Source organism: Salmo salar, chromosome 20 (genome assembly GCF_965601325.2).
Source record: "Salmo salar chromosome 20, fSalSal1, whole genome shotgun sequence".
Taxonomy (NCBI): Eukaryota; Metazoa; Chordata; class Actinopteri; order Salmoniformes; family Salmonidae; genus Salmo; species Salmo salar.
In genome coordinates this window covers 18,341,378-18,354,851 of record NC_138310.1, presented here as the reverse complement: position 1 = coordinate 18,354,851, position 13,474 = coordinate 18,341,378, and positions in this window count along the sequence as shown.

The window sequence follows — 13,474 nt, the reverse complement described above, 5'->3', positions numbered from 1 at the left end:
ACCCATAGAAACTAGTTGTTCTGTCCCTGTCTTTTAATGACACATAGAAACTAGTTGTTCTGTCCCAGTCTGTTAATGACCCATAGAAACTAGTGGTTCTGTCCCTGTCTTTTAATGACCCATATAAACTAGTTGTTCTGTCCCTGTCTTTTAATGACCCATAGAAACGAGTTGTTCTGTCCCTGTATTTTAATGACCCATAGAAACTAGTTGTTCTGTCCCTGTCTGTTAATGACCCATAGAAACTAGTTGTTCCGTCTTTTAATGACCCATAGAAACTAGTTGCTCTGTCCCTGTCTTTTAATGACCCATAGAATCTAGTTGTTCTGTCCCTGTCTGTTAATGACCCATAGAAACTAGTTGTTCTGTCCATGTCTTTTAATGACCCATAGAAACTAGTTGTTCTGTCCCTGTCTGTTAATGACCCATAGAATCTAGTTGTTCTGTCCCTGTCTTTTAATGACCCATAGAAACTAGTTGTTCTGTCCCTTTCTGTTAATGACCCATAGAAACTAGTTGTTCTGTCCCTGTCTGTTAATGACCCATAGAAACTAGTGGTTCTGTCCCTGTCTGTTAATGACCCATATAAACTAGTTGTTCTGTCCCTGTCTGTTAATGACCCATAGAAACTAGTTATTCTGTCCCTTTCTGTTAATGACCCATAGAAACTAGTTGTTCTGTCCCTTTCTGTTAATGACCCATAGAAACGAGTTATTCTGTCCCTTTCTGTTAATGACCCATAGAAACTAGTTGTTCTGTCCCTTTCTGTTAATGACCCATAGAAACTAGTGGTTCTGTCACTGTCTGTTAATGACCCATAGAAACTAGTTGTTCTGTCCCTGTCTTTTAATGACCCATAGAAACTAGTTGTTCTGTCCATGTCTTTTAATGACACATAGAAACTAGTTGTTCTGTCCCAGTCTGTTAATGACCCATAGAAACTAGTGGTTCTGTCCCTGTCTTTTAATGACCTATATAAACTAGTTGTTCTGTCCCTGTCTTTTAATGACCCATAGAAACGAGTTGTTCTGTCCCTGTATTTTAATGACCCATAGAAACTAGTTGTTCTGTCCCTGTCTGTTAATGACCCATAGAAACTAGTTGTTCCGTCTTTTAATGACCCATAGAAACTAGTTGCTCTGTCCCTGTCTTTTAATGACCCATAGAATCTAGTTGTTCTGTCCCTGTCTGTTAATGACCCATAGAAACTAGTTGTTCTGTCCATGTCTTTTAATGACCCATAGAAACTAGTTGTTCTGTCCCTGTCTGTTAATGACCCATAGAATCTAGTTGTTCTGTCCCTGTCTTTTAATGACCCATAGAAACTAGTTGTTCTGTCCCTTTCTGTTAATGACCCATAGAAACTAGTTGTTCTGTCCCTGTCTGTTAATGACCCATAGAAACTAGTGGTTCTGTCCCTGTCTGTTAATGACCCATATAAACTAGTTGTTCTGTCCCTGTCTGTTAATGACCCATAGAAACTAGTTATTCTGTCCCTTTCTGTTAATGACCCATAGAAACTAGTTGTTCTGTCCCTTTCTGTTAATGACCCATAGAAACTAGTTATTCTGTCCCTTTCTGTTAATGACCCATAGAAACTAGTTGTTCTGTCCCTTTCTGTTAATGACCCATAGAAACTAGTTGTTCTGTCCCTTTCTGTTAATGACCCATAGAAACTAGTTAATCTGTCCCTGTCTGTTAATGACCCATAGAAACTAGTTGTTCTGTCCCTGTCTTTTAATGACCCATAGAAACTAGTTTTTCTGTCCCTGTCTGTTAATGACCCATAGAAACTAGTTGTTCTGTCCCTGTCTTTTAATGACCCATAGAAACTAGTTGTTCTGTCCCTTTCTGTTAATGACCCATAGAAACTAGTTGTTCTGTCCCTTTCTGTTAATGACCCATAGAAACTAGTTGTTCTGTCTCTGTTTTTTAATGACCCATAGAAACTAGTTGTTCTGTCCCTTTCTGTTAATTACCCATAGAAACTAGTGGTTCTGTCTCTGTTTTTTAATGACCCATAGAAACTAGTTGTTCTGTCCCTTTCTGTTAATGACCCATAGAAACTAGTTGTTCTGTCCCTGTCTTTTAATGACCCATAGAAACCAGTGGTTCTGTCCCTGTCTTTTAATGACCCATAGAAATGAGTGGTTCTGTCTGTGGCAGCAGCAATAAGGCCGGGTACAGAAGGAAACCAGAAAGGAGCACAGCACAGGAAGAAAGCCATGAAACACACCAGGTCTGACTTACATCAGGTCAGTCAGCCTCAGCCCTGCCTGGACTCTGAATTCATTAGTCTACAAGAAAGAGAAAATTCAGTACAATATTAGACAGAGAAACTCGAGTGTTGTCTGGTCCCCAGTGTGTTATCAGGACCATTAAATATTTCAGTCTTCATTTGAGTATGGTGTTAGGATCAGTGCAGCTTCTCAGTCTAAACTCCAGCTCAGTATTGGGCCAAAACACTCTCTCAGTCTAAACTCCAGTTCAGTACGGGCCAAAACACTCTCTCAGTCTAAACTCCAGTTCAGTACGGGCCAAAACACTCTCTGTCTAAACTCCAGTTCAGTACGGGCCAAAACACTCTCTCAGTCTACACTCCAGTTCAGTACGGGCCAAAACACTCTCTCAGTCTAAACTCCAGTTTCAGTACGGGCCAAAACACTCTCTGTCTAAACTCCAGTTCAGTACGGGCCAAAACACTCTCTCAGTCTAAACTCCAGTTCAGTATGGGCCAAATCACTCTCTCAGTCTAAACTCCAGTTCAGTACGGGCCAAAACACTCTCTCAGTCTAAACTCCAGTTCAGTATGGGCCAAATCACTCAGTCTAAACTCCAGTTCAGTATGGGCCAAATCACTCTTTCAGTCTAAACTGCAAGGCTTTATTAGGGCTTGTCCAACATCTCCGCTCAATCGCTCTGAAGATATACCTTCAGACCCCCCCCCCCCCCCACCCCCCCCCCCCCCCCCCCCCCCCCTTCAAATAAGCCATTTTCAAAGACAACACAACATATCAACATCAGAGGGATTTCTGTTTGCACTTTTATTACTGGCGCTAACAAATGCAGGGTAGACAGACAGACATACAGTATTACTTGAAATGGACTGATGGACAGACAAACAGGGTTAACTACGTAACAGAGAGAGATAGAGACGGGTTTTGTTTCAATCATTATAAGATGTTGTGCTCTTGCGATGCCTCCAGAGCATGGCTCTGGCTCTCTTTAAGGTCCTGTGTTTAAAGAAGCATTAAATAATCTCTCAGTGGGAGGAAGTTAAAAAGACTTCCACTGGTAGCGCCCTGACCAAAGGCTAGGCTGCCTGAGCTCAGACACAGTCCTGCATTGGATCTCTGAGCATCCATGGGAATTTTACATACACTATATATACAAAAGTATGTGAACACCCCTTCAAATTAGTGGATTTGGCTATTTCAGCCATACCCGTTGCTGACAGGTATATAAAATTGAGCAAACAGCCATGCATTCTCCATAGACAAACATAGGCAGTAGAATGGCCCGTACTGAAGAGCTCAGTGACTTTGAATGTGGCACCACTGTAGGATGCCACCTTTCCAGCAAGTCAGTTCGTCAAATTTCTGTCCTGCTAGAGCTGGACCAGGTCAACTGTAAGTGCTGTTATTCTGAAGTGGAAACGACTAAGAGCAACAACGGCTCAGCCGCGAAGTGGTAGGGCACACAAGCTCACAGAACGGGACCGGCGAGTGCTGAAAACGTGTAGTGAGTAAAAATTGTCTGTCCTCGGTTGCAACACTCACTACAGAGTTCCAAACTGCCTCAGGAAGCAACTTCAGCACAATAACTGTTCATCGGGAGCTTCATGAAATGGGTTTCTATGGCCGAGCAACTGCACACAAACCTAAGATCACCATGGTCAATGCCAAGCGGCGCCTGGAGTGGTGTAAAGTTTGCTGCCATTGGACTCTGGAGCAGTGAAAAAGCGTTCTCTGGAGTGATGAATCACTCTTCACCATCTAGCAGTCCGACAGACAAAACTGTGTTTGGCGGATGCCAGGAGAAGGCTACCTGCCCCAATGCATAGTGCCAACTGTAAAGTTTTGTGGAGGAGGAATAATGGTTTTTCATGGTTCGGGCTAGGCCTCTTAGTTCCAGTGAAGAGAAATCTTAACGCTACAGCATACAACGACAATCTCAATGATTCTGTGCTTCCAACTTTGTGGCAACAGTTTGGGGGAAGGCCCTTTCCTGTTTCAGCATGACAATGCCCCTGTGCACAAAGTGAGGTCCACACAGAAATGTTTTGTCGAGATCGGTGTGGAAGAACTTGACTGGCCTGCACAGAGCCCTGACCTCAAGCCCATCAAACACCTTTGAGATGAATTGGAACGCCGATAGCAAGCCAGGCCTAATCGCCCAACATCAGTGCCCGACCTTACTATTGCTCTTTTGGCTGAAAGGAAGCAAGTCCCCGCAGTAATGTTCCAACATCTAGTGGAAAGCCGTCCCAGAAGAGTGGAGGCTGTTATAGCAGCAAACGGGGGGGGGGGGGGGGGGGGGGGGGGGAGGGGACCAACTCCATATTAATGCCCATGATTTTTGGAATGAGATGTTCGACGAGCACGTGTCCACATACATTTGGTCATGTAGTGTACGTATATAGCCTAACATGCATCATGGCTTATGTTCAATGGGCTTTTGCATTAGATTGAAGACAACAACATGCAGTACGCTACTGACATACAGTATGGTACTTTTAACTTCATCCACATAGTGGATACAGTAATAGTGACATCATGCAAACAAGCACCAAACAGAGTGGTCGATTTGGTGACTTTCTTGTCTCCATATCATGTGAATAATAACTTATAATACTCAGTGAGTATCATGAGTGTGTCCACTGCTCCTGTCGTACTCCATGCTCCCGTCACAGCTTCCAGCACAGCCCCGTTAGTCAGACCCAAACAGTGGTGACACAAAAGAACCCCAATCCACCACAGGAGCCCTTCTTTGGAGAGCAATTCGAGAACTTACATGCCTCTTATTTGTTGTTGGGTCAAAGGTTAAATTGCTGACCCTCCCCTCCATTCCCCCTCTCCCTACCTCCCTCCCCCCTCTGCGGTAAAGCTGTACTCAGAGTCCTATATTTACATGGATTAGAGTCCATTCACGGTGAAGAAAAGAGCTGGTTCACAGTCAAACCCCGAGGAGCAACCTTTGCTGCCCGAGTGGCCACATTATTCACTGCCAGACAATGACCATATTGTGGTCATGCGGAAAAGGAGGGGGGAGGAGAAAGGAGAAAGTCCCCTTTGCCATGGCAAAGTCCTCTGCTTGTGCCACGGAGCGGGGACGGCGAAGCCCAATCCGCTTTTCCAAGCAGAGCAAACAAAGCCTGCCCACTGTGAATGAGATGAAGATGTCAAAAGCTTTTAGGCAGGGGGGTGAGAGAGGTTTAGAGGATAAACCAACAAAACAAATGAAAAGGTCTTTTCTAAAATGGGTAAATCCCACTAAGTCTACATTTCCACTTCAGCTTTACTTTCTGTCTTAACCCTTTCCCCCACCCCCGCCATGTAACTCTTCTCCTTACTAAATTGTAGAACAAGCAAGTCCTCCAGGAAGGTCATTACCAGATCCTGGCTTCACAAATGCACACCATCACTGCAGGGGGTATGATGTCTAAATGGTCAGGTTAATACACTTGTTTTCTTTCATCTTTGCAGCCTTATAGCACTGCTGTCATTCATAATGCACTTGCTATTTGACAGTCCAGTTTAAAACACTGCTGTCCTCCCTAGCGCTGATGCAGAACCCTTACGAAAGCAATTATGCTTGCGGAGATCACAGGGTAATCAAATCATATTGGAAGATTTTGGTTTATCCTGTGAGTCAACTGGCCTTGCGTTTGCAGGGTAGCATATATATACCTGTATGGAAGCAGGAAGTATTTGAGGCCAACAGCCTGAGGCGCTGTGTGGAGTGAATGACATAAAGAAGCCTGGTATACAGCCGCAGCCAATTCACATGTAAATTCCCCAGCCTGGCACTGACTCTGATTAACTCCCTGTGAGTTCATAGTTCCCCTGTTAACAAAGATTTAGCCTCTTTTCAATGAAGCGGTACATTAAGAGGGAGAAAGGAAGGAAAGAGAACTAGTGGTGAACCGTACAGTAAAGCCTCTTGGGGACAAAATGCAGTCTCTGTATTCTGCAGCTAATCCGCCTAGCAGATGCTGGACAGGGCCTGGTGCTCCTTCAAGGAGAGGATGGTGGGGAGAGAAAAGAGGGAAGGGATAAAATAAATCATGCCATCGGCCGCCCACAGGTTCCCCAAAAAGTCCATAACAGAACTGATTGAGTGACGTGAGACTGAGACGTCATTGGGATGTGTCTGGTAGAACATATAGACCACATGAATGAAGATGCCTTATAATGCTCAACACTGTTTTAGTCCATATCCACTGACATAAAGGTAAAGCGCATTCTAAAGGTTTGCTCTAGGTTGAAAAAAAGGAAAAGTGCACTGAACTACTATTGGGCACTATATAGGCTGGATAGCTAAATGAGTTCTTGTGTTGGTCTGTTGAGTGAGGCTATGTATGATGAGGGTGGGTAAGAGTGGTTTTGGTGGGTCGCAGTGTATAAATATGAATGTGTGTGTGTGTGTGTGTGTGTGTGTGTGGAGTTGACTCGTACAGGATGGTTGCTGTGCCAGCCCAGCCTTAGCGGCAGCCCCCTAAATGGCACTGCTCTGCTGGTGTGAAAGCAGGAGAATAGCCTTTGTCAAGGTGTACTCACATCAATTCTCACCCATCTCCCCTGGCACAGGGGTGTTAAATTATATGCTCCAGAGGACTTCACATTCACATTTTACAAGACTCAGGTTATTAGGCAAACAGGCTCTGCATATGTTCCCCACTATGCCAGTTTTCACAGTCAAGGATTTCAACCTTTATTTCCACCTCCCCCCACCTCCCCACTCCCCGTCTCCAGTCCCCACTGTCTCCCTCTAACAAGGAGAGAGACTGTGAGCCTATGGAGGGTGTGATCACAGTGAGGTTAGCATAGGTTTAGACTCCAGGCAGAGTAGCTCTGTGTCCTTGCCCCGTCTATTGCCAGTACACCTCCCCCTCTCTCTCTCTCTCTTCCCCCTCACCTCTCTACCACCTTTCATTTGTAGTTTTAGTTTAGATTGCTATTTTTTTTACATCAAGGTAAAAACGGTTTTCTGATGACCATTTGTTCCTGAAGAGGAGACAAATTACAAATGTGGGCTTCCCCTTTGTACTTGAAATCGCTTTTTCATAACCAAAACGGTGCTGATGAAAAGAGTGGGGAACATCAAAGGGGTTCGCCCTCCGACTGAAAGGTTAGAAGTGTAACGTAGAACACAGATCAGCTCGGACTCTTTCTAGTCCCATTCTCATTATAACTGCTCATTTTAATCAGATCCACCATCAATTAGTGTGACTTTTCCCTTCGTTTGAAGGTGTAAAGTTGGACCTCAAGGACGCAGCAGAACTTTCCCTGGCTGTGTTGGAACAGTGTAGTGGTAGTAGTGTAATGCTGCTGTGTGAGTTAAGTGAAGGGCTGCTTCTCGACTCGCCAGCCAAACTCTGGTTGTGTTTTACTGCAGCCACAGAGGAAGTGGTTAATTCTTGGACAGTCAGGGTTCAAGCCTGTAAGAGCCAATTTAAAATGTGGTCGGAGGTGCCGTATGGATGGTGTGACACAATTATCAAGCCTCCGGAGGCACACAGAGGCCAAATTGAGCTCCGTACCGCATTGCCGTGCGCCTCTCAAATGTTGTAACAATGCGGAGTACTCCGTATAGCTCTGCATTGACATGATTGGTTGACGGTAGGTGAGGGCGGGAGGTCCTGTATAAACACAAACTCACTTCCTCGTCAACAGCTCTGCGCTGCTCGGCAAAGTGCAACAAGTATGAATGCCCTGACTTCTGCAGTGGCCATATCACCGTAAATGCTGCACGGCCAATGCAGACGTCAGATTGACCATGCAGCACCTTTAATGGTCAGCAGCGGAAGCAGGCCTGCAACATGGAGAGAGGACAAAGCCAGGGAGGGGGAGTGAGTTTTATGAACAGGGCGAGATCTGAGACATGGGGGTACAGAGGTAGTGTGGGGGGGGGGGGGGCATCCGAGACTCTGAAGGAGTGAGGATGAGAAAGTAAGGGTAGAGGGGGACACAACAGAATGATAGACGATGCTAGACACCATGTCTATCTACTCCACAGAGTAGCACTGTGAAGAGGGGAGAGGGGAGTGAGAGAGCAGTGTGACCAGTTGAGACCAGACGAGGAAAGGGATAGATGGGGAGAGTGTTATGGTGGAGTGGAGGGAGTGATAGATTACAATTTGAGGACTAAAATGAGGTGAGAGAGGACAGGTGGCTGAGTGAGGAGGGAAATGAGTGAGAGAAAGGGTGGAACAGAACATACTACAGTATAGACTAGTGGCTAATCTTCAAAAACCTGAGGGGTAGGGGTATAACCCATCCTGGCTGTCCACCCTGGAGTTGATTACTTACTGTGTGACATTATGGTGTATGGGGTGGATGTAACCACACATGATGACAAGTGCATAAGGCAAGTGTTCACTACAATGAACCAACACAACCTGACATTCATTGACGATAAATGCCATCAACTTAGTGGGCCTTCACATATGATTGGAATTGCACCTCTCCAATGTCAATGCCATCCTGAATCTCCCAGTCTGCCCTGGAGTTGCCGTTCATATTTACTTGGTGACATCGTGGTGTACGGGGAGGATGCAACCACATACTGTATGATGACAAGCTCATAAGGCAGGTGTTCACCACATTGAACCAACACACCTCTCCAGTGCCATCCTGAATCTCCTAGACCTCTCCTTGATAGGCCCACTCCACCATCAGTACCCCCTCTGGCAGTTACTACAGACAGAGACACCATGGAACTGGACTGCCACATGTCAGGAGGCCATTCAACAGTCTACATGCCATCTGGAAAGTGTTGGCGTGCTTTGCCCTCATATGTACCTATTTTGCTACCACCCATGTGACACCTGTACTGGACTCGCATGTGAAGAATGAGCTCTAATGCTGTGGTGACCCATGCATTGGTCTGGGAAACAGTGCAGTAATCCTAACATCCCTTTAAGGACATATGCCATCTATGGCAAACAAGAGGCCCCTTAGGATGGTCAAACTTAAACGAAGATGCTGTATGTCGTCATGTATGGTGGCCGGGGATTGACGGTGAAATAGTGGCTCTTGTGCACCATGCTTGAATAGCTCCACCTCCTCTGCAATCCCTTTACTGTCCATCAATGCCCAGTGATCATCTTCAAATGTGTATGTGTGTGGAGCTGTTCTTTGTTCGTCATAACCAACATTTCACAGTCGTGGTCTATGACCTACACTCATGCAACCTCTTGGTAACCTGAGGTCACTCTTACAATATCCTTATCTTCTGCTGGGCATGCCCCAGACCGTATTGACAGCCAAATACCCACAGTAAATATTGGCCAACTAATCATCATACCCGACTTCCAAAGGAATATGTAGGATGTGACCACAGCTCAATTAGATGTTGGACAGATCTAAGCGCAGGTCTGTTTGTGACAGCGCTTTCACAGACACTCCTTCACAACCAGACAACCAACCATTCCACTACTGGAGTATCCCCAGCTTCATTCAGACTAAGATAACATTCCAGTTAGACAATGGGTCTCGTTGGTGTGCAAGCTGCATCTTCTGATTGCCTGTATTCAGTGGCAATTTTAGCATATAAATCTTGGTGGGACAAACTCCCCCCAAATATTTGTTCAATGCATGCCAGCAAAGCCACCAAACAACACAACAATAAACAATACATGAATTGCACTATAACGGCGACAAGCGGTGCCCACAAACTGTTAGGGCCTACATAAAGCTGTCCCAACAGCAGAGCTTTATATTCAGCACCATGGAGTGGATCCTTACCACTGTTACAACTGGCTATCAGCGGAGCCTTGTCTGGCAGCGAAATAATTCATTCTGCCTTGTTTACTGCCTTTTAAAAAGACATACTGTAGCTGATATGGCTGACCATATCTCCCTGGCATATTACATAATTTATGCATTAGCATATAATACATTTTTGGACTCACCTTGTTGTGTCCTTCATTGGCAAATTTTGTCATCGAAGAAAAATATTTACAATTCAGAGTTGGATGACCGTTCAAAACGTATTTTCCCAGTCTGACTTCCCAGTTGCAATGCTTGCGGTTAGCTCACTGTTGAATTTGTGATTTCCAACTTGTTGTGTAATGTTTATGTCCAATGGCCATTGAGCACTGATACATTTCTTCTATCATTTATCTTCATTATTTCTCTTCATATGACAAGGATTAAAAAGGATTTGCCAGTAGATTGTCTACTTGGTTTATGATGATGACTGTTAGCTAAGATTTTGAAAGTAAGATCAGTCCAATCAAAGCTATTGTAGATGTAATGTGATTCGACATTATTTTATCTGTGGCCAATGACCTTGAGCCTTCTTGGAAGGGCACTTCTAATGTAACTCTATGGCAGCACCCAAAGGGCTCACATTCTTGATGTCTACCCTTACTGAAAGCGGGGGAAATAGTGTCCTCATGAGTGACAGAACACTGAGCCAATCATGGTGCAATGCTGAGCCAATCACGGTGCAATGCTCCTATTTTCTGCTGGCCTGTTCCACTACCACAGAAAGCTCTGAGTTAGGCTGAAACACCTGCATTTTGGAGCTGCCCGTTTGTCTGTGACTTTATTAACTCAATGATATATATATATACATATATATATATTTTACATTTTTTGCAAACTGATATGTGACATGTATTAATGTCAAAATAACATGCAGAACAGGCCCTCCCCACCAAAAAAATGTATATATATATATATATATATATATATATATATATATATATATATATATATATATACACATTTTGTATTTCATTTTTTAGCCCCACCTGCCCTGAATGACGGGTCATCACTGCCTGTATTGTAGAAATGGAAACTGGTCACCACACAGCCCTGAATACCATGCCGGACATACAGGAAGGATATTGCCCAGTTAGCTGTGCAACCTGCTCAGGGCTAGAGCTGGGACGATAAACGGAAACTGATCAACACCGACCATACCGATCACTCATCGCAGGCATTTTGGTGATATCATTCATTGCAAGAAGTAGCATATACTAGATAAATGTGAAGTTTGAAATTAAATCAGTTTGATAATATGGGTGATTGTTAATGGGACAATTGATGGCTACAACCATCAAAATAGTAGTAGTAGGTTATAGGATAATAAAAACAACTGTGGTCTACATTAATTAATGTTTCATTCTATTTATCGGTATCACATCAATTCAGGCAATTTATTGCAATATGGATATTTTTCCCATGTCGCACAGCTCTAGTAGGCCCCAGAACTACAACCACGACTGGCTACTTTGTGTCCTCACCCTGTTTGGACACATTCATGTTTTGGTCACCTCAGACTTTGAATCAACCTTACACACTTGGGGAAAAGAGGGAAAAGGTTAGAGCTGTACATATATGCTAGAGTAGTTGACTGTTATATTACATGTTGTTTTCCTGTAACTTGGTTACGCTACTATGTGCTTGTGTTATGAAAATACGAACACACATTGAAAAGCTAGTTGGCTTCAGCTATTCAAACACAACGGAGCCATGGCAGTGCCACTCATAGTCCTAGTTATACCTAGAGCCGTATAACACAATGCAAAATAAATCAGGGCAATTTATATGCATGCGAATTTGTTTGAGTGTAATTATGTTGGCCATATTGGATTCAGAATAACATTTTTTCACACCAAATCAGTCTATATGGGCATGATGGTTCAGAAAGAAATCCCCAAAATTACCTACAAAATTCATATTTGACCTCGATCAAATGTTATTTTGCAGCCATATTGGATTTTGGACGCCATATTGGATTTGAGGTAAAGTCCAGGGTGGCCCCAAAGATAATTTGTGGTGGCCCCCTGGCTAAATTGCAAGAGCAGGGGCTAAAGATACCCGAAAACAAGTCTAAGCCCACTTGTTTTCCTCAGAGTCATTTACAATAGCCACAACATCAAAATATATGTATAACTGTATGTATTTTTGTCAGGCAGGACCATACAGCACTGAATGAGAGCAAATTTTACATGGAAATTCGTCTATTAATCAGCTGCCAAAAAGTAAAGCTTACATTCATCATAAATATTTATAGTTGATCTATCCACCTGTTGCAGGGATCCCCAATTACATTCAGCCGTGGCCCGATTTTTCCTTTTGTGGATGGTTGGGGGGCCAGAACATAGTTATAAATCATTTGTACACTGTAAATTCTCCGCAAGAATCCAAAACAGATATACAGTAGTATTTGACAAAAACAGAATAATTTCAAACCTTGATTACATTGGGATACGATCACATATGCCTCTCTATTTATGCGTGGGAATACTTGGGAAAATATTTCCTACATCAAAATAACTTTGAGCTGATTTCCTTGTGATTTTATAGTCTATGTCCAGCAACGAAAATTATATAAAAAAATACAATAATTTGCTCAGATAACTTGGGTGGCAAATAAAATCCCCCGTGGGCCGAATTTGGACCTCGGGCCGCCAATTGGGGAACACTGGCCTATTGTATCTTGTGTTTAGAAGTCTACATTTCCTAGATCCATTAATAAGATATCCTACCGCTGTTTGTTTGTGTATGTAGGGCAGACAATTGACTACTTGTATTCCACATTTTTGCAAGTTTATGTGGCCCATGCCCCCTCCAGCCAGGCATTATTCTGCACTGTTTGAGTTTAGGGGGCGTGTCACAATATCTATCAATTGAACCACTTTTGCAGTAAAACATTTCTACACAACCATCCATTTCATAAATGTGAGACATTAGAGATGTGAAAAAACATGGTTGTGTTGTGTTCTACCTCGGGTGGGGGTATCTAAAAAATGTGGAGGCATTGCCACTAGCCTAAGAGGGGAATGAGAGGAGAGGAGCAATGGGTTTGAACTGAAGGAGTTAACATTCAGCAGCAGTACTAATCTCCTCCGGCCAGGGGACTTGGGGCGACATCCCGTTAGAGTGGAATGCGAATCTGTGTGATTCTGAATCTGACCAGGACTGGCACAACTAGCTCTCTCACATAACACAGTCAGAAAGCATGCCTCGGTCTCTCACTCTTCTGAACGTATCTAATCCTGCCCCTGAATACTCTATTAAATCAACTTTCAACCCCATCACACAGGAGGAGATGATAATCAAGTCTTTCTATTGAATCTTCCATTTAAAAGAGCAATTCTACCTGAAAATCTACAATCTGCTATTTTAATCTTGATCATTACAAACTGTCAGCATGACGAATAGTACACAGAGACAGTTCTCCTTTGGAAATTACACTGTCGGATTGTACTTGTCTTACCACTTGTCTGACCGTTATA